The sequence below is a fragment of the Elephantulus edwardii genome, unplaced genomic scaffold (genome assembly GCF_000299155.1).
Source record: "Elephantulus edwardii isolate Elephantulus edwardi_28Jun2011 unplaced genomic scaffold, EleEdw1.0 scaffold00419, whole genome shotgun sequence".
Lineage (NCBI taxonomy): Eukaryota > Metazoa > Chordata > Mammalia > Macroscelidea > Macroscelididae > Elephantulus > Elephantulus edwardii.
Genome location: NW_006400169.1, coordinates 821,690 through 842,256, shown reverse-complemented (window position 1 = coordinate 842,256; position 20,567 = coordinate 821,690). Strand labels below are relative to the sequence as shown.

General features: G+C 40.3%; 1 protein-coding gene and 1 pseudogene across 1 annotated transcript in view; one reads left to right on the top strand and one right to left on the bottom strand.

Moving 5' to 3' along the window:
- The window catches only part of PTPN4 (protein tyrosine phosphatase, non-receptor type 4 (megakaryocyte)), a gene marked incomplete at its 3' end in the record, with an annotated part of 444,194 nt that overhangs the window by 365,256 nt on the left and 58,371 nt on the right, over positions 1-20,567 (bottom strand). The window lies entirely within an intron of this gene.
- Positions 19,409-19,716, top strand: LOC102864460 (annotated as a pseudogene).

Sequence of the window (20,567 nt, the reverse complement as noted above, 5' to 3'; positions counted from 1 at the left end):
CTAGCTAGGTTATGCAAAGGCATTGGACTGTGTAGATCACAACAAACCGTGGCTGACTTTGAAAAGAATGGGAATCCCAGAATACTTGATCATGCTTATGCGAAATTGGACCAGGAGGAAATCATAAGAACAGAGCAAGGAAACACTGCATGGTTCAAAATTGGAAAGGGTGTATGCCAGGGATATGTCCTATCTCCATATATTTTCAATCTATATGCACAACAGACTATCTGGGAGGCTGGGCTCTATGAGAAGAAATGTGGCAACAGGACTGGAGGGGAGACTCATCAATAATCTGCATTACCCTGCTTGCTGAAACAGAGGAGGACCTGAAGAGCTTGCTGCAGAAGGTCAAGGACTACAGCCAGCAATATGGATTGAAGCTCAGCATCAAGAAAACAAAGAGTCTCACCACTGGGCAGATTGGCAGCATCATGATAGATGACAAAGATACTCAGATTGTTAACAGCTTGCTTGACTCCACATTCAACATTCAACAGCCAGGAAATTGAAAGATCAATTACATTGGGAAAATCAGCCATCAGACACTTACTTCTCCAAAGTACTGAAGAGCAACGATGTAAGTGTGGAGACTAATGTAGCTTGATCCAGGCCATAGTCTTTGCAATTACTTGTTATGCATCAGAAAGCTGGAAAATGACTAGGGATGACAGAAAGAGGATTGATGCCCTTGAACTGTGGTGCTGGAGAAGAGTATTGAATATACCACGGATTGCTAGGAGAACAAATGCATTGGTCCTAAAGAGAGTGAGACCAGGCTGCTCCTTGGAGGCACGGATTCTGAAGCTCCATCCGACATACTTTGGACTGGTGTAAGGCAGGACCAGTCCTTGGAGAGGGATTTCATGTTTGGGAGGGGTGAGGGAGTGCAAGAGAGGAAGATTCTCGATGAGACAGACTGATTCAGTGACTGGGGGGATGGGGGTAGGTGTGTCAGAGACAATGATTGGCACACGACAGAGAAGGGTTAAAGGCTGTTGTACATAGGTCACTATGAACCATAGGCGACATGATAGCACAACAACAAAAACACTGTGTCTCATTGCTTCTTCTCAGCCTTTTGGCTAAGATCAAGTGTAAAAACACTGTGTCTCGCAGAAATGTTCTGTAGTTTCTCTCTAGTTAGGTTCACTCCAAGTATCTCAATTTGTGGTTGGCTATTGTAAATAGTACTACTGCTTTCTTAGTTTCTTTGCCCGAGTTCTCCTTTTTGATGTAGAAAAAAATCCCACTGATTTTTAGATATTGATCTTGTGTCCTGCCACTGTTGATGAGCCCACTAGTTCTAACAGGTTTTTTTGTTGATTCCTTAGGATTCTCTGTGTACAGTATAGCAATAGTTTAATCATCTCTTTGCCAATCTGGATGCCTTTTATTTCCTTCTCTTGCTGTGTTGCCCTAGCAAGCACTTCCAATACAATAATGAATAGAAGTTGTGACAGTAGGCATCCCTATCTGATCCCTGTTTGCAAAGAAAATGGTTTTAGTCTTTCTCCATTGAGAATGATACTGGCTCTTGGTTTTGCATACATACTTTTGACTATGTTGAGGAAATTTCCTTCAATTCTAATTTTGCTGAGTGTCTTAATCAGGAAAGGGCGTTGGATTTTGTGAAATGCTTTTCCTGAATCAATTGCTAAGATCATATGGCTCTTGTTATTTGCTAATATGGTGAATTATATTGGTTTTCTTATGTTGAACCAACCTTGCAAACCTGTTATGAATCTCATTTGGTCATGATGAAGTATTTTTTTAATGTACTTTTGCATTCTTTTGGCTAGGATTTTTGTTAAGGATTCTTGCATCTATATTCATGAGATATTTGTCTATTGTTTCCTTTCTTTGTAATATTGTTGTCTACTTAGGTATTAATGTTTGGTTCATAGAATAACTTTGGGAGTGTTCATTCTTTTTCTATTTTTTTAAACCCTTTAATTAGAATTGGTAATAGATTTTTCTCTAAATGTTTGGTAGAATTCAGCTGTGAAACCATCTGGTGCAGGACTTTTCTAATGGGAAAGTATTTTTATGACTACTTGTTCAATTTCTTCCTTTGTGATGGGTCTGTTGAAGTGCTCTATCTGTATCTGTCCTTGACAATCTGGGTAGAGCGTGAGTTTCAAGGACTTTGTCCATTTCCTTTAGGTTTTCGAATTTATCAGAATTAGCTTTTCAAAGTATTACTATACTATTGATTTAATTTCATCTGCTTCTATTGTGGTGTCACCACTATCATCTCTTAACTGAGTCATCTTTGTCTACTCTTTCTTTTTTCTTTTAAGTTCCCCAGTGGTTTGTCAATATTGTGAAAATGACAATCCTACCAAAAGCAATCTATATGTCCAACACAATCCAATTACAGATACAAAATTCCTTTTTTAAGGAGATCAAAAGAGAAACTGTCAAGTGTATGTGGAGAGGAAAGAGACCCGAATAAGCAAAACACTTCCGGAAAAAAAAATGAAGTGGGAAGCCTAGCACGCCCTAACCTCAAAACCTACGACACAGCAGTAGTAACAAAATCAACATGGTACTGTACAATGGCAGGCACAAAGACCAACAAAACAGAACTGAGAACCCAAAAATGGACCTAGCTATTCAAGAAGGAACTAAAACCTATCAAACAGGGAAACGACAACCTCTTCAACAAATGGTGCCGGCAAAACTGGACTGCTACCTGCAGAAAGCTGAAACAGAATCTACATCTTACACCATACAGAAAAATCACATGAAGGTGGATCAGAGACATGGGAGTAAAGCTCAAAACCAAAAAGTTCATCAGAGACAAACAGGGACCAAGTTTAGACAGCCTATGGTATAAAAAGACTGCCAAATATGGCCAGAAATGCACAATTTGAAAAGGATTAAAATTGATGAATGAGACCTTGTAAGGATTAAATCCCTGTACACATTAAGAACTTTTTCCAAAAGAGTGAAAAAAAAAAACCTATGGACTAGGGGGAAAAACCCATTTAGCAATACCAGGACTGGTAAGGGTCGCATAACAAAAGTTTATAGAATATTTCTGGGCCTCCACAAGAAAAAGACTGGTAACACGGTTACAAAATGGACAAAAGAATTTTCACAGAGGAAGATATTCGAATGTCCAACAGACACATGAAGAAATCCTCAAAAATCACTGGCAAAAAGAGAGATGCAAATCAAAACCATGCTGAGATATCATCTCACTCCAGTAGCAATGGCAAAGTTTAACAGGATAGCAAGTAATATATGTTGGAGAGAATATGGCGAGATAGAAACTCTTAGACATTGGTGGTGGGATTGTAAAATGATACACCCATTCTGGAAGGCTGTTTGGTGTTTCTTAAGAAAGCTGAACACAGAAATTCCATATGACTCAGCTATTCCACTGCTTGGAATATATCCCATGAAAATGAGAATTGAGGCACAAATAAAGACTTGTATACCAATGTTCATAGTAGCATTATTCACTGTAGCAAGAACATGGAAGGAACCCAAATGTCCAATCACAACTGAATGGATTATGAAATTATGGTAGATTCACACAGTAGAATACTATACAGTATGCAGTAACAATGACTTTGGAAATTACTACCTAACTTGGGAGAGACTGGAGAGTATTATGCTACGTGAACTAATTCAGTCCTATAAGGACAAATACTGTATACAGCCATTACTGTACAAGGACCATGAGGATCCAAGGTGGGAGGGAGAGAATAGAGGATGATGATGGGCACAGGTGGTGATGGTGGTGGTTAATAATAGGGTCAAGCAATTTTATGGGTGGGGGAGAGGTGGGTAAAGGAAATGGGAAAGATCTCGTGTGTAAAAACAATGTATACAAACTATGTTAAGTAAACCAGCATCAAATAAAAATGTTACTTAAAAAAGAAAAATGGAAGGAAGTTTTCTTACCATAATTGTTACTGTTAAGTGCCATCAAGTCAAATTTGAACCCTGTAATAATCTCTATTTTCATCATCTTTGATACACGTAAGCCCATTTCTGCAGTCACTGTGTCAGCTCAGCTGGTCTTTGAGGGAAGCTGAATATCAAATTTAATAATAGTAGACCAAATGCTGTATCGGGAAATGAGGGAAGCTTAATACAAGCTGAAGGTCACCTTGTGACACTGGGGCGTTCCCTAGGAGTCAACATTGTTCTTAGTTTGTATCAAATTAATCCCTCCCTCTTGAGATTAACATAAAGAGGAATTTGGCCTTATCTGTAAAAGATTTCACCATTATCCTTTGTTTTGTACTTCCTTGTGATTTTACTTTTATTATCTTATGATTCTAAATAAATACTCAGAGAAGCATGGCTTGAGGCCTTCAGTCATGGGAACTGTTGGCCTCCTGTTTTTCACACTCTCTACTCTATATCATTCCTGGTAGTCTGTCTCATTATTAATAATTATAAAATTATTCTATTCTTTGGGACCCTCGGTCTGCAACAGGTCTTCATCTCTTTCACTGACTCTTTACCTTTCTTCTTCTTTTTTTTTTTAAAAATCTATTTTATTTCATTATTTTCCCTTCCTTCTCCAGCAGAGCATCTGGTGGATTCAAACTGCATACCTCTGGGATTGCAGTGCAGCTTCTTGCCACTAGTCCACCAGAGCTTGCTGACTCTTTATTGTGTCTCCTACAACTTGTAAAAACCTTATGCACAATAGCTCTGAACTCTGCTCTATCCTGAGCCAATCTCAGTGTCTCTGGCATACCTAATCCCATTATCCCAGTTAATGTGTCAATCCATCTCATCCAGCATCTTCACCTCCTGTGCTGTCCTTCCACCCTTCTAAGCATGATGTCCTTCTCCAAGAATTGGTGCCTCCTGGCAACATGCCCAAAGTATGTGATACAGAGCTTCAAAATCTTCACCCCTAAGAAGGAACTTAGTTTCACTATCTCCAGGATAAATATGTTCATACTCTTGCAGTCTATGGAATGTTCAACACTCTTTTCCAACACCACAATTGAAAGGCATCAATTCTTCTTCTGTCATCTTTAGTTATTATCCAGCTCTCTGATGCATAGCAAGTAACTGAGAAAATCATGGCCTGAATTATGTGCATGTTAGTCTCCAGACTAACATCATTGCTCTTTAGCTGTGGGGAGAGGTTTCTGACAGCAGATTTTCCCAATGCTTTTGATATCCTGACTGCTGGAGCCAAGAGAGATGATTGTGTAGCCAATCATTGTGGAACTGAAATTGTTAATAATCTCAATCCCCTCTCTACCATAGCATTGTGAAATAGCACGATAGTGAGAATCTATATTTTCTTGATCTTGAGCTGCAGTCCATATTGAGGACTGCAGTCTTTGACCTTCTACAATGCTTCAGGTCTGTCTTCCTCATTTTTGACAAGCAAGGTTGTGTCATCTGTATAGCACATAAAGTCAAGCCTCCCAAATGATCTCTTCCACATAGAGACTGAAAATATATGGTGGCAAGATGCATCCCTGACACAATCCTTTCCTGATTTTGGACCATGCACTGTTTCCTTGCTCTGTTTTGACGACTACTTCTTAGTCCAATATAGGTTTTGCATGGACACAATCAAATGTTCAGGGATTCCCATTCTTTTCAATGTTAGCCACAATTTATTGTGATTCACCCATTCAAAGGCTTTTTATAGTCAGTTAAACACAGATAAAACATTCTTCTGGTATTCTAGTCTCTGCACATAGCCAAGATCCACCTGACACTGGCTATGGTGTCCCAGTGGCATTTCCTCTTTAGACAAAGCTTGCATTTCTGGTAGTTCTCTGTTGATGTACTGTTCCAGTCATTTCTGGTTAATCTTCAGAAGGATTTTACATGCATGTGATAACAGTGACATTGATAATTTCAACACTCTATTGTTTCACCATTTTTTAAAATGGGAATAAATATAAAACTCTTCCAGTTGGCCAAGTAGGTATCCTCTGGATTGCTTGGCACAGCCTGACAACCACATTCAGGGCAGTATGTGTTTGCTGAAATATGTCAATTAGTATTCCATCAATTCTTGGGGCTTCATAAAAGCTTGAACTTCCCATGAAATTCTTCTGTGTCAGCCAGTTCTTTTTGGTACAGCGACTGTGTACTCCTTCCCTCTTCTTTTGATGCTTCCTGGATCATTCAATAGTCTTCCTATAACATCCTTAAGTATTGCCACTCAAAGTGTGGGTTTGTTCTTCAGCTTAAAAATTGTCAAGCAAGTTCATCCCTTTTGATTTTCTGACTCCAGCTCTTTGCACATTTCATTATACTTTGCTTTGTCTTCATGAACTGCCCTTTGAAATCTTCTGTTCAGCTCCCTAATTTTCTGATTTCTACCCCTTGCTTTGGCTTCTGGGTGCTCTATTTAGAGTCTCTTCTGACAAACACCTCAGTCTTTTCTTCTTCTGTGATGACATTTTGCATTCACCATGGATGACATTCTTGATATATTTCCACCACTCAATTGATCTTCACTAATTAGTGTTCAAGGCCTCAAATCTGCTCCTGAGATGGTTTGTAAATTAAGGCTGGATAGACTCAAGGACGAATTTTGTTTTCTGTTTATTTTTGATGGTCTGTTCCACATCAGCACCTGACCTAGTTTTCAAAGCTGATATTGAGGTGCTTCGATGATTCCTTCCACAGATGTAATCTGATTTTTGTGTAGACCATCATTGAAGTCTACGTGTATAGCTGTCATTTGTGTTTATTACAAAAGGTATTTGCAATGAATAAATCATTCAGTTGTGCAAAATTCTATCTTTCTATATCCAGCCTCATTTCTGCAACAAGTCCCTATTTTCCAACTACTGATCCTTCTTTGTTCCCAACTTTTGCATTCCAATTACCCATTATTATTAATGCATCTTGGATGCATATTCAATCGTTTTCCAACTGCAAAAATTAGGAAAATTTATCTATTTCCTCCTCTTTGGCTCTGCTTGTTGGTGCATATATTTGAATGATGGTGGTCTTAGCAGATCTTCCTTGTATGTGTATAGATACTATCCTGTCACAATCCTGTTGCTCATGACATATTTCAATATGGATCTAGAAATGGTCTTTTTACTATGAATGGGACCCCGTTATTCCTCTCCTTTTTATCTACAGTGTAGTAGAGCATATGACTGTCTGATTCAAATTGTCCCATGTATGAAAGTGTCTATGTGTATGTATACACACAAACACAAACCCAAAACCCAAGCACCAGGATGCCACTGCTAATATTACATGAATCTTGACATAAAGCAAAGAATACTAGAGGATGTGTTTTATTGAATAAGGCGTGTGACTGTGTGAATCACAACTATCAAGTTGACAACAACTCACAGCAACTCCATGGCCAACAACTGTGAACCTTGTCCTATCCTGTACCATTCTCACTACTTTTCTGCTTATGCATCATTTTTTTTTCTTCTGTTATCTTTATTAATGGTTCAAACTTCATATGTATGAGAAGTAACTGAAAAGACCATGGCTTGGATCATGCACACTTTACTCTTTAAACAGACACCAATATTCTTGGCCAAGAGTCTTCCTCTCCCTCACCAACCCTTACCTTTCCAAGCATTATGCCCCTCTCTAAAGAATAACTCCACCTAGCAACATGCCCAAAGTTTTTAAGGAGAAGCCTCATCATTTTTGCCTCCAAAGAACACTCCAACTATAGCATCTCCAAGACATACTTGTTTGGTTTTTTGACAGTCCGTGAGATTCACAGTACCCTTCTCCAAAACCACAGCTAAACAGCATCAAAGACCCTTGAGAAGAAGACCCTTGACCAGGTGAATTGTTATGGTGACTGCCGCAATGGGCTCTAACAGATCAGAAAGCATGAGGATGGCACAGGATACGGAAAGGTTCCGATCTGTTGTTCACAGGGTCGCTATGGGTCATTCTTGACTTGATGGTACCTAACAACAACATTACTCTTGAGCACTTTGGAGAGGTCTCTGACAACAGATTTTTTTCCAATGCAACACATTTTCTTTTATTTCTTGTTTTTTAATTAATTTTAATGAAAGTTTACAGAGACTTAGGGTTTCCAATCATTCATTATTGCACTTTTCTCCCTGCCCACCCCCTGACCCCAATTCACTCTTTTCCTTGAAAAATAAAAGGAAAACTGTTTCATTGTTATACAATCCCTCCCCCCATGTCCACTCTACTGTGCAGCCTTCATTCTGGACTCCTGTCATGACAATAATACCCAATCCCTTTTAAACAGTTTTAATCCCTTTTAAACAGTTCTCCCCCTCATCTGTTTCAAGGGAGTATACATCATTCCTCCCCTCCTTCTCTGTCATCCCTCAACCCCGATGTCAGTCCCATTTTACAACACTAGCTCTATGCAATATTTGTCCTTCTGTGACTGAGATATTTCACTCAGCATAATGTCCTCCAGGATCATCCATTTTGCATAATATTTCATGAGTTTTTTTGTTTTTCAATGCTGCATAGTATTCCATTGTGTGAATATACCAGAGCTTCTCTATCCATTCATTGGTTGATGAGCACTTGGGTTGTTTCCAGCTCTTTGATATTGTGAACAAAGCCGCAATAAACATGGGTGTGCATATTTCTGCTTTGGTGGCACGAATGGTTTCTTTAGGGTAAATTTCCAGTAGTGGGATTGCTGGGTCAAATGGTACTTCTATTTGCAACTTTTTGAGAAAGCACCATATAGCCTTCCATAGTGGTTACACCATTTTACACACCCACCAACAGTGAATAAGGGTTCCAGTTTCTTCACAACCTTGCCAGCATTTGATATTTGCTGCTCTGTTAAATTTTGCTAAAAAAAATTTGCTATTCTTACTGGGGTGAGATGATATCCCATAGTTGTTTTGATTTGCATTTCTTGATTTCTTTTTTAATACTGGGTTATTTACAAAGTTAGTATACATTGTTTTCCACACCAGAGCTTTCCCATTTACTTCATCTCCTTCCCTCCACCCATCAAATTGTGTGACCCTATGATTAATGCCTCCTCCCATACTCACCACTTCTGCTCCCATCCTCTCCCCTCTTAGATCCTCACACTTACTCTACAGTAATTGTCTTATACAGTATTTGCCCTATGAGATTGAGTTAGCTCACTTAGCATAATGCTTTCCAGTGCCTCCCTAGTTAGGTAGTAATTTACAAAATCATTGCTTCTATGTGCTGTGTAGTATTCCATCATATGAATGCATCATAATTTCTCAACCCATTCAATTGTGGTTGGACATATGGGCTGTTTCCATGTTCATGCTATAGTGAATAATGCTGCTATGAACACTGATGTACAAGTCTCCATTTGTGCCTCTCATTCTCCTCTTGACTGTTTTAATCATGGGTATTGATTGTGGAGGAAATGAAATTGTGAAGTGAAATGAGATTGTTGAAAACATTAATCTTTTCTCCATCTTCATGATGGTGTCTACTGGTCCAAGGGTGAGGACTTATGTTTTCTTTATGCTGAGATGTAATCTGTATTGAAGGCCTTTGATCTTCTGCAGCAAGTATTTCAAATCCTCTTCACTTACAGCAACCAAAGTTGTGCCATGTGTACAAAGAAGAATGTTACTGAGTCTTCCTCCAATCCTGACATCACAGTCTTTTTCATACAGTCCAGCTCCTTAAATGATCTGAGTGTGAGTAAAAAAACTACAGTGAAATATCACTGCACATTAACAATAATGCAATGATAAAAAAAAAGAAAACAAAGACTGGTATGGCCATGGAGGACGACTTTGGCCTCTTGGTAGGTGATGGGAGCAGGCTGGGAGCCTCTCGTTGGAACCAATGAGAGACTGGTACGGAAGCTTGGGCTTTTTTTATAAGTCACTTGACTCATGGAAGGGCCAGATCTTCTGTGCCATGGAGGACCACTCTAGCCTCTTGGTCAGTGATGTAAGTGGGCTGGGAGCCTCTCGTTGGAGCCAATGAGAGACTAAGGTGGAAGCTGGGGGTTTAAAAAAAACCTAATTTGGGCCCAAGGGCCTTGATTTAATTATATTTGAATTGAACATTTCCTGTGTCGTATAGCAGTTTTCTGTCATTTTGCTGTACTTAGGATAACTTAGGTAAGTTAGGATTCCTGTGATAATAAACAGTGTGTCAAAGGTGCATCAATTGCCATAACGGTTACACAAGGTTGACAATGTTTGGTAGAGCTCACAGATAAAGACAGGCTTGGAAGCAGGAGTGGCATCCACTTACTAAACATGCCTGTGGAAACTCTATGAATTTAGAGAGAGGACAATTTTTATAGAACAGGGTTAGGGTCTTCTGTTTATAGGGTCACCACTCGATGACACTTACTGATAACAGCAACATATAAAGCCTGGCCTTGTCTCCATTTTGAAGTTGGGTGAAGTGGTGGACTCTCTACAATAGTGCTCTTGTTTTGACTGAGGATCTATGTGGATTGTGTGGTTGTTTTTTATTTAAGCCTCTTGTTCAGAATCAACAAAGACCTCCTGAAGGGCCCTTATATTTGAAAGTTGAGCCCAAGTGATTATATTTCAATTGCTTGTTACTATTTTTTTTGGATCTTAAAATAAATGTCCAGCTCTTCTAGGTGCTGAAATATATAGAGGGCCCATGTATTTAAGTATCAGTTGGGCATGAGGGGCTAGGGTTATTTTTGGAGGAATATTGTTCTAAATTGTGCAGCACTCCTCTGTCAATTTTGCTGCACTGAAGTGATCTGGGTTTGTTGTGATGCTGAACCTTATGCCACTGGGGGACAAATGACATAATGGCTATCCAAGGTGGACAGCGTTTGATGGAGCTACCAGTTTAAGACAGGTCTGGAAGCAGGAGTAGCATGAACTTCCTAAACCACATGACTCCAGAAAGTCTGGAAATGGCGATAGTTATAGAAAGGCTTCAGGCCTTTTATTCATAGAGTCACTATGAGCTGTGTGCAACTAGATGGTGTTCAACAACAACCTCTAAAAAGGCATTTGACCACAAGTATGGGGCTGAAATACAGGTTGGGAAGTAGTCTAAAGCAGCCCAATTCTATAGAGTTTTGTTTTTTGGTTTGGGAGAGGATTAGGGTAGAATGATTACTCGCCATTGGGTATGAGTAGATTTTATTTGGCCTCCTATTGAAAAAGACATTGGGCCCAAGGGCCACACTTTTGACTATGTTTGGTCAAGCATTCTTCTAAGTGGTATAGCACTGGTCTGTCCATTTGTTGTACAAAGGTAACTCATGGTTGCTGTGATGCTGAACACTGTGACATCGATGTGTCAAATGTGTTAGTGGTTACCCAAGGTGGACAGTGTTTGGTGGAGCTCCCTGATTAAAACAAGCTTGGAAGCAAGAGTGGCATCCACTTCTGAAACTGTATGAACTTGGGGAAATGATGAAAGTTATACAAGTGTTCAGGTCTTTCACTCAAAGGGTCACTATGAGTCATATACCAACAACAACAACATAGAGAAAGCTCAGTTTGCCTCGTGGACAGAAAGTGATGCTACCAAGCCAAAGGTGGATGATTTTAATCTGCAGCCCTCAGGCCTAGTTTTAACTGTGTTTGGTCAAGCATTCTTCTAAGTGGTATAGCACTGGTCTGTCCATTTGCTGTACAAAGATAACTCATGGTTGCTGTGATGCTGAAAACTGTGACATTGATGTGTCAAACATGATAATGGATACCCATGGTGGAAAGAGTTTAGTGGAACTCCCCAATTAAAACAAGCTTGGAAGCAGGAGTGGCATCCACTTCCAAAATAGCTTGTCTCCAGAAACTCTATGAACTTGGAGAAACGATGAATGTTACAAAAGTGTTCAAGTCTTTTGTTCATAGGGTCACTATGAGTTGCCTACAACTCATGGCAATTAACAACAATTAACAACATGGCCATGGGGACATGAGAACTCTTACATCACTTGTGAGATTGTGAAATGGAACAACTAACAGGCCTTCAAAAACCCTGTACACACTAGAGCACACTTAACACTAGACTAGCAGATATGGCAATGGAGACACAGACCTCAAATATGGAGACACAGGGAGGAAGATCAGGTGTAAGCAGACACTAGTGACTGTGACGTGTAATGTGAGAAATATAAATGTAGGAAAACTGGACATTGTTAAGAAATAAATGGAACACATAAAGATTGACATACTAGGTATTGGTGAAATGAGATGGACTGACATGGGACATTTTGAATCAGACAGTCATATGATCTACTATAATGGAGATGAAAAGGTAAGGAAAAACAAGTTGCTTTCATAGTTACAAAGGTCACTTCTAGATCTATCATGAAATACAATGTTGTGAGTGACAGGACAATATCCATACACATACAAGGAAGTCCAGTGAATACCACTAATCATTCAAATATATGTACAAACAACCAGAGCCAAGGAGGAGGAAAAAGATGCTTTCTATCATCTTTGGTAGTTAGAAATCAATAGAACATGCAATAAAGTTGCATTAATAATAATAATGGGTGACTGGAATGTAAAAGTTGGGAACAGAAAAGAAGGATCAGTAGTTGAAAACCTGGAATTGGTAACAGAAATGAGGCTGTCATTGCAAATACCTTTTATAAGAAACATAAATACAGACTATACACATGGATTTCACCTGATCATATGCACAAGAATCAGACTGATTACATCAGTGAAAAGAATAGTAAGAGAAACTCAGTATCAGCTTAAAAAACTAAGCCAGGTGCTGATTGTGGGACAGACTATAAACTATTCATATGCAAGTTCAAACTAAAGGTAAAGAAGGTTAAATCAAAGTCATAGGAACCAAAATGTCTCCTTAATTCTATTCTACCTGAATTTCAAAACCATCTCAGGAACAGGTTTGAGGTCTTTTTTTTTTTTTTTAAATAACACCTAAAGTTTATTAGATGACAGCACACACAGGAAACACAATTAAATAGTCAAGGAGCCTACTATCCGTTCCCAAAGGGATCATCCTAAGAATTGAGACCCAAGAGGCGAACCCCGGCAAAGGCCTGGTCTGCCAGCGTGTCGCTCGCGGTCAAAAGGGCTGCCTGCAGCGGGCTGGGGCCCGTTATGCGCAAACTCATGCTCTTGCGCAGCGTAACCCCCGGCACCACGGGGAGGCGCGCCGGGGCTCAAAGGCAGCGCGTAGGTTTGAGGTCTTAAACACTAATGAATGAAGACAAGATGAGCTGTGGAAGAATATCAAGAATATCATTCATGAAAAATGCAAAAAATCATTACAAAGACAGAAGAAAGAAAAAAAGACCAAGATGGATGTCAGAAAAGACTCTAAATATTGCACCAGAGTGCTGAGAAGCCAAAATAAATGGGAGAAGGGAGGAGAAGTCAAGACATTAAGGAGCTGAATAGAAGATTCCAAAGGCCAGCAAGGGAACAGAAAGTATTATAATGAAATGTGCAAAGAGCTAGAGTCAGAAAATCAAAAGGACCAAATTCTCTCAGCATTTCTTAAGCTGAAGGAACTCAAGAACAAATTCAAGCCTCGGATTGCAATACTTAAGGACGCTATGGGCAGAATATTAAATGATCCAGGAAACATTAAAAGAAGATGGAAAGAGTATACAGTCATTGTACCAAAGAGAATTGGCTGACACAGAAGAATTTCATGGGACAACACATGACCAAGAGGTAACACTGATTTAGGAGGAAGTTCAAGTTGCTCTAAAGGAGCTGGAAAAAACAAGGCCAGGAATTGACGACATACCAATTGACATATTTGAACAAAGAGATGGTGCCCTGGACGTGCTCACCAGGTTGTGCCAAGAAATCTGGAGGACAACCACCTGGCCAACTAACTACAAGATATCCATATTTATTCCCACTCCCAAAAAATGTGACCTGACAAAGTGTGGTAACTATCAAACAATATCAATCATGTCACATGCAAACAAAATCTTGCTGAAGATTATCAAAAGCCAACAGAATAGTAAATAGAGAACTACCAGAAATACAAGCTGGTTTAGAAGAGGCATTAGAGACGTTATCACAAATGTCAGATGAGTCTTGGCTGAAAGCAAAGAGTATCAGAGAAATGTTTATCTGTTTTTCATTGACCACGCAAAGGCATCTGACTGCTTGTATCACAAGAAATTGGGGTTAACGTTGAGGAGAATAGGAATCCCAGAACACTACACTGTGCTCATACAAAACCTATACTTAGACCAGAAGGCAGTCATCAGAACAGAGCAAGGAAACATTGCATGGTTTAAAATCAGGAAAGAAGTGAGTCAGGGATGTGATCGCTCTCCATAACTTTTCAATCTCTATCTGGAACAGATCATTCGAGAGGCTAGAATTTATGAGGAGGAGCATGATGTCAGGATTGGAGGAAGATTCATAAACAATCCACATTACACAGGTGGCACAAACTTGCTTCATAAAACTGAAGAAAACCTGAAGCATTTGCTGTGGAAGGTCAAGGAATGTAGTTTTCAATACGGACTGAAGCTTAACATCAAGAAGACAAAGACTCACACAAATAGACCAAAGGACAGAATCATGATAGATGTGTAAGAGATTGAGGTTTCTAACAGTTTCAGCTTGCTTGGCTCCACAATTAACACTTGTGGCACCGGCAGTCAGGAAATCAAAAGACAAATTGCAGTGGGGAAATCTGCTGTCAGGGACTTCTCCAGAGTACTGAAGAGCAACAATGTCAGCCTAGAGACTAAGGTGTGCCTGATGAAGGCCATGATCTTCACATGTATGCTTCAGAAACCTGGACAATCACTAAGGATGACAGAAAAATAATTGATGTCTTTGTGCTGTGGAGCTGGAGAAGAGTCCTGAATATACCACAGACTTCCAGAAGAACAAACAGGTCTGTCTTGGAAAGAGTGAAATCAAGTTTCTCCATGGACACAAGGATTTTGCACATCTGTCTCACATATTCTGGGCATGTGGCCAGGATGGACCAGTCCTTAGAAAAGGACATCATGTTCAGAAGGGTGGAAGGACAGTCCAGGAGAGGAAGATGCCCGATGATATGGATTGACACAATAACTGAGGCAATGGAGTTAGGTGTGTGGGAATCAGAGAGACTGGCTCAGGGCTGTTCTACACAGGGCTGCTATGAGTCTGAAGCAACTCGATGGCACAAAACAACATCAATTATGAAAATGTATCATACTTGCTAAAAAGCCCTGGAAATATAAATATCATATGCTACAGAAACCTCATGGAGCTTGATCAGCTCCACAATCAACACTCTCGGCATCAGCAATCAGGAAATCAAAAGATAAATTATACTGGGAAAATCTGTGGTCAGGGACTTCTCCAGAGTACTTAAAAGCAACAATGTCAATGCAGAGACGAGGGTGGGCTTGATCCAGGCCACAGTCTTCCCAAATGCTTGTTATGCATCAGAGAGCTGGTCTATTACTAAAGATAAGAGAAGAAGAATTGATACCTTTGAGTTGTTGTGCTGGAGAAGAGTCTTGAACCAAGTTTCTCCTTGGAGGCAAGAATTTTGAAACTCCATCTCACATACTTTGGGCATGTGGCCAGGAGAGATCAGTCCTTGGAGAAGGACATCACAGTCGGAAGGGTGGAGGGACAGTGCAGGAGAGGAAGATGCGATATGGGATAAGATTGACTGATAGAGTAATAAGGGAAATGGGGGTAGGTGTATCAGAGTCGGTGAGACTGGCTCAGGATAGGGCAGGCTTCAGAGCTGTTGTACACAAGTACCATATGAGTTGTAGGCAACTGAATGGCACATAACAACAACAACAACCAGCAATCTCATCACTAGGTAAATACCCTACAGAAAGAAAAGCTATGACACAAATAGACATATATACATTTATGATCATGTCAGCACTATCACAATAGCAAAAGCATGGAAACAATCTAAGTGCTGATGAAAAGATGAACAGTAGTTACGTATATGCAATGCAATATATTTTAACTTTAATGTTATTTTTTAATAAATAACAATAATTGTGGGAATATGTGTATTACAAACAGTGTAATTTTCTCCTAGAAATGTAAGAAATACAGGAAGTACTCACTGAGTACCTACTGAATATGAAAAGAGCCAATGGTAATCAAGAATGAGCTCAAGTTGTGCTGAAGGCATTGACATAAAGTAAGGCCTCTCACACAAACAATAATTTTGTAAATCACTACCTATCTTGGGAAGGACTGGAGAGCAATCTACTAAGTGAATTCAGTCTCAGAAGGCCAAATGTAGTATAAGAGCATTATTGTAGAAAGTGTACAAGGATTCAAGGTGGGTGGGGAGCAGAAGGGTGAGGATGAAGGGGCAGGTGCTTAATCATAGGATCACACAATTTGATGAGTGAAGGGCGGTAAAGGAAAGGGTGAAGATCTGGTGTGAAAAACAAGATATACAAACTTTGTAAGTAAGCCGGTATAAAATAAAAATTTTATTTACAAACAAGAAAACCAAAAAAAAGAAACAAATCCCATTCCATCTTGCTCTGTGTGGAAGAAACCAAACAATAAGGGAGTGAAGAGCCAATAGTTTAAAAGATACTTGAGGGTTGGTGGTGGAAGAGCCAAGTACAAGTTCCATTTTCAGTCATCGCTGAGATCAGATATATTCTTGCTTGATGGTTTTGAAGTCAATTACGTTCTGTTTTATTTAAGGCCAGTTTGTTGTTGTCATTGTTATGTGCCGTCGAGTCGCTTGCAACTCATAGCAACCCTATTTACAACAGCCCTAAACTCTACTCTGTCCTGTGCCAATCGCACTGTCTCTGACACACCCATCCCAATTACCCCAGGCACTGAATCAACGCACCACATAGAGGGCCTTCCCCTCCTGCACCTTCCTAGCAGTTCATGGTACTCTCAATACTCTTCTCCAGCACCACAGTTCAAAGGCATCAATTCTCCTATCCTCCTTGGTCATTGTCCAACTCTCTGATGCATAAAAGTGATAACAAAGACCCTGGCCTGTATCAGATGCACCTTAGTCTCCAGAGAGACACCAATGCTCTTCAGTACTTTGGAGAGGTCCTTACCGCAGACTTTCCCACGGCAATACGCCTTTTAATTTCCTGGCTGCTGGTGCCAAGAGTGTTGACTGTGGTGCCAAGCAAACTAAAGCTGTGAACAATCTCAATCTCTTCACCATCCATCCTGATGCTGCCAAATGGCCCAGTGGTGAGAATCTTTGTCTTCTTGACATTAAGCCTCAATCCATATTATAGGCTGCAGTCCTTGACCCTCTGCAGCAAGCACTTCCTCCACAGGCCAGTTTAGTTTTTATTAAATGTATGTTGATCTTGTAAATGGGGATTGCTCTGGAAAAAAGATGGCTAGTTTCCTCCTGGAACAATTTACAGCCTTGGAACCCTAGTTGCTGTGAGTCAGGGCTGCCTTGATGCTAGTGAGTTTGAGTGTTGGGTTACCAACAAAAAATTTCGTATTGTGAAGGAATTTTTTTGGATTACAAACACATACATTTTCTAAGTCTAAAATAAAAAAGCAAAGCTCTAAGAATTGATGAGCTACCTATTAACAGATTTTAAAGAATAGGTGCAGTCATCAGAGTGCTCACCAGTCTAAGCCTAAACTTGGAACACAGCTGTCTGCCGAGTGATCGGAAGAGACCCATGTTCCAAAAAAAGGTGATCCAACAGAATGTGTAAATTATAGCACAATATTATTCATATCATATGCAACTAAAACATTTGAAGAACATTCAAAAATGGCTAGAACAGTACTGCAAGAAGTTCCAGCTAAATTTAGAATAGGCGTGACACCAGGGATAACACTGCCGATGTCTTAAGGGTCCCAACTAAAAGCAGAGAATACTGGAAAAATGTCTATTTGTGTTTTATTGACAATGTGTGGATAAAAAACTATGGCTAACGTTAAAATGAGTATCATCTCACCCCAGTAAGACTAGCAAAATTTAACAGAACAGCAAGCAACAAATGCTGGAGAGGTTGTGGAGAGACTGGAACCCTTATTCACTGTTGGTAGAAGTGTAAAATGGTGCACCCTTGGTACTGTTGTTGTTGTTGCTGACTGCCTTTGAGTTGAGCATGACTCATAGCGACCCTATGAACAAAAGACGTGAAGGCCCTCTACAACTACTGGCGTTTATCAAAGTTCATAAGCGTTTCCGGAGGCATGTTATTTAGGAAGTGGATGCCACTCCTGAAATCAAAAGATGTGCTCAGATGAGTGAAGGGAAACATAATATGGAATGAATGGATAGTCACACATTGTGACCATTAACTGTGATTAATGTTATGAGAAGAAATGTGTATGAATGATTGAAATGTCAATATGCTTTGTAAATCTTCCCTAAAATAATAATAAACATATAAAAATTCTAAAAAAAAATCAAAACAGAAGAAATCAAGAGACTTCTCCAGAAATTATGGAACAGTCACACAATGGAATACTATGCAGCACGCAGCAGCAATAACGTTGTAAATTATTACCTAACTTGGGAGGGACTGGAGAGTATTATGCTGAGTGAACTAGCTCACTCCCATAAGGATAAATATTGTATAAAACTGTTATTGTAGAATGAGTTTAAGGATCCAGGAGGAGTGGGAGAGACTGGAAGCAGAGGGATGTGGATGTGCAGGGCGACGGGGGGGACCAATTACTGGACTGTACAACTTGATGGGTGGGGGGATGAGGAAAATGGAATGAATTTGTTAAAATTTGTATTTGAATTCTGTAAATAAACTGAGAAGGAAAAAAAGAGACTTCTCCAAAGTGCTAAAGAACAAGGATATCTGCTTCAAGAACAAAGTACACCTGATCCAAGCCAACAAGATCTTTCCTATTACTCCCTATGCATCTGAAAGTTGGACATGGACTTAAAGATGACAGAAATTGATTCCTTTGAGGTATTAGTACAGAAGACTACTGACTATTCCATGGACTGCTAAAAGAACAAAGAAGTAGGTCTTAAACAAAGTGCAACCAGGGTGCTCCTCAGAGGCAAGGATGGTTCATCTCATGTAGTTTAGCTTGTTGTTAGGAGGGGGTCAATCCTTGATAAAGGATATAATTCTTAGAAAGTTGGGGAGAAAAGGCCCTTAACAAGATGGACTGACACAGTGACTATAACAATCAGCTCAAGTATAACAGAGATGAAGATGGTACAGGATAGAGCAGGGTTAAGATCTGCTATTGATGGGGTCACTGAATTGCAGTTGACGCAACAGCACAAAACAATAACAACAATCAAAAGCAGTCTATAGATTTAATACAATCTCAGTTCAGTTCCCAACAACATTCTTCAAAGACATTGGAGAAGCCATTTCCCCGGGTCCTTTGATCATGCGCCTGCTGGTTCTTCCGGGGCCCTGGAGCTGAGGGCGTTCCTGTAGGAGCTGCAGCGACGGGAGGGAGCCCAGTGGAGGCGCCCTCCCAAGGGACCATACGGCCCATGCTCACTACCTGGCTCTCTGACTTGGGCTGTCACTGCCGATGTCATGAGTAACAGTACAGTGCCCAATGCCCCTAGGCCAACAGTGACTCCATGGGGGGCTACGTGTTGGGGCCTTTCTTCCTCATCACCCTGGTAGGGGTGGTGATGGCTGTGGTAATGTATATAAAGAAGAAAAAGCGGGTGGACCGGCTTTGACACCACCTGCTCCCCATGTACAGCTATGACCCTGCTGAAGAGCTGCACAAGGCAGAGCAGGAGCTGCTTTCTGATGTGGGAGACCCCAAGGTGGTACATGGCTGGCAGAGTGGCTACCAACACAAGCGGATGCCCTTGCTGGACGTGAAGACATGAACAGACAGACCCCTGGGCTTCATCTCCTGAGCCTTGGGCAACAGGGGATCATAGACTACTGCTTCTCTTGCCCTCTCCTTGTGCCCACCCAACTTCTGCTGGGTACTGGATCTTATTTCTCTCCCACCTACCCATTTTCTAAGCCCATGCAAACAGGCAGTTCCTACCTTCAGCCCTTTCTGAGCTCTCAAGTGCTGACAGGTTTTCCCTCAAGGCAAAGGGGACTGAGAGGGCTTTTATGTAGAGTTTGAGTGATGCAAAAGGTTAATGAAAAAAAAAAAAAAGGTTAATGCACTAGGTAGGCTGCAGTGGTTATGGAGGGCCAAAGACCTGGCAATCTCCTTCCCAATTAGAAGCACATATGAGGTAGCCAAGTCAGAACTGACTGGTTACTTTTCTAGACTTCCCCAACTTGGCTTTGGCAATAGACTCCCAAGAGGGCTCTGGAGTGACTTCCATGGTGACAAAGAACCTGATGTATAGTATTCAGTGTATATATTTTGTAAATAAAATGTTTTGTGGCTAAAAAAAAAAAAGACATTGGAGAATAAAAAAACCGCAACCAATTTTACATGGAAAGCTAAGCAAATCTGTACATAAGGAAAGAAGAAACCAAAACAAAACTGAGTAGGAAGCCTTACACTTTCTGATCTCAAAATCTACTACATAACTAAAAATCACGTGACTTTCGTTAAGCAGGCCGCTCAGAGGAGGGGTTAGGCAGAGCAGCTTAGAGTCCAGCCTCAGACACCTCCGATCTCCCCAGGTAATCGAAGATGCAAAAAAGGGTCAAGAAAAGCCTATCTACACACCGGTTCTACAGGATGCATCACCTTTATTCTGGAAACATT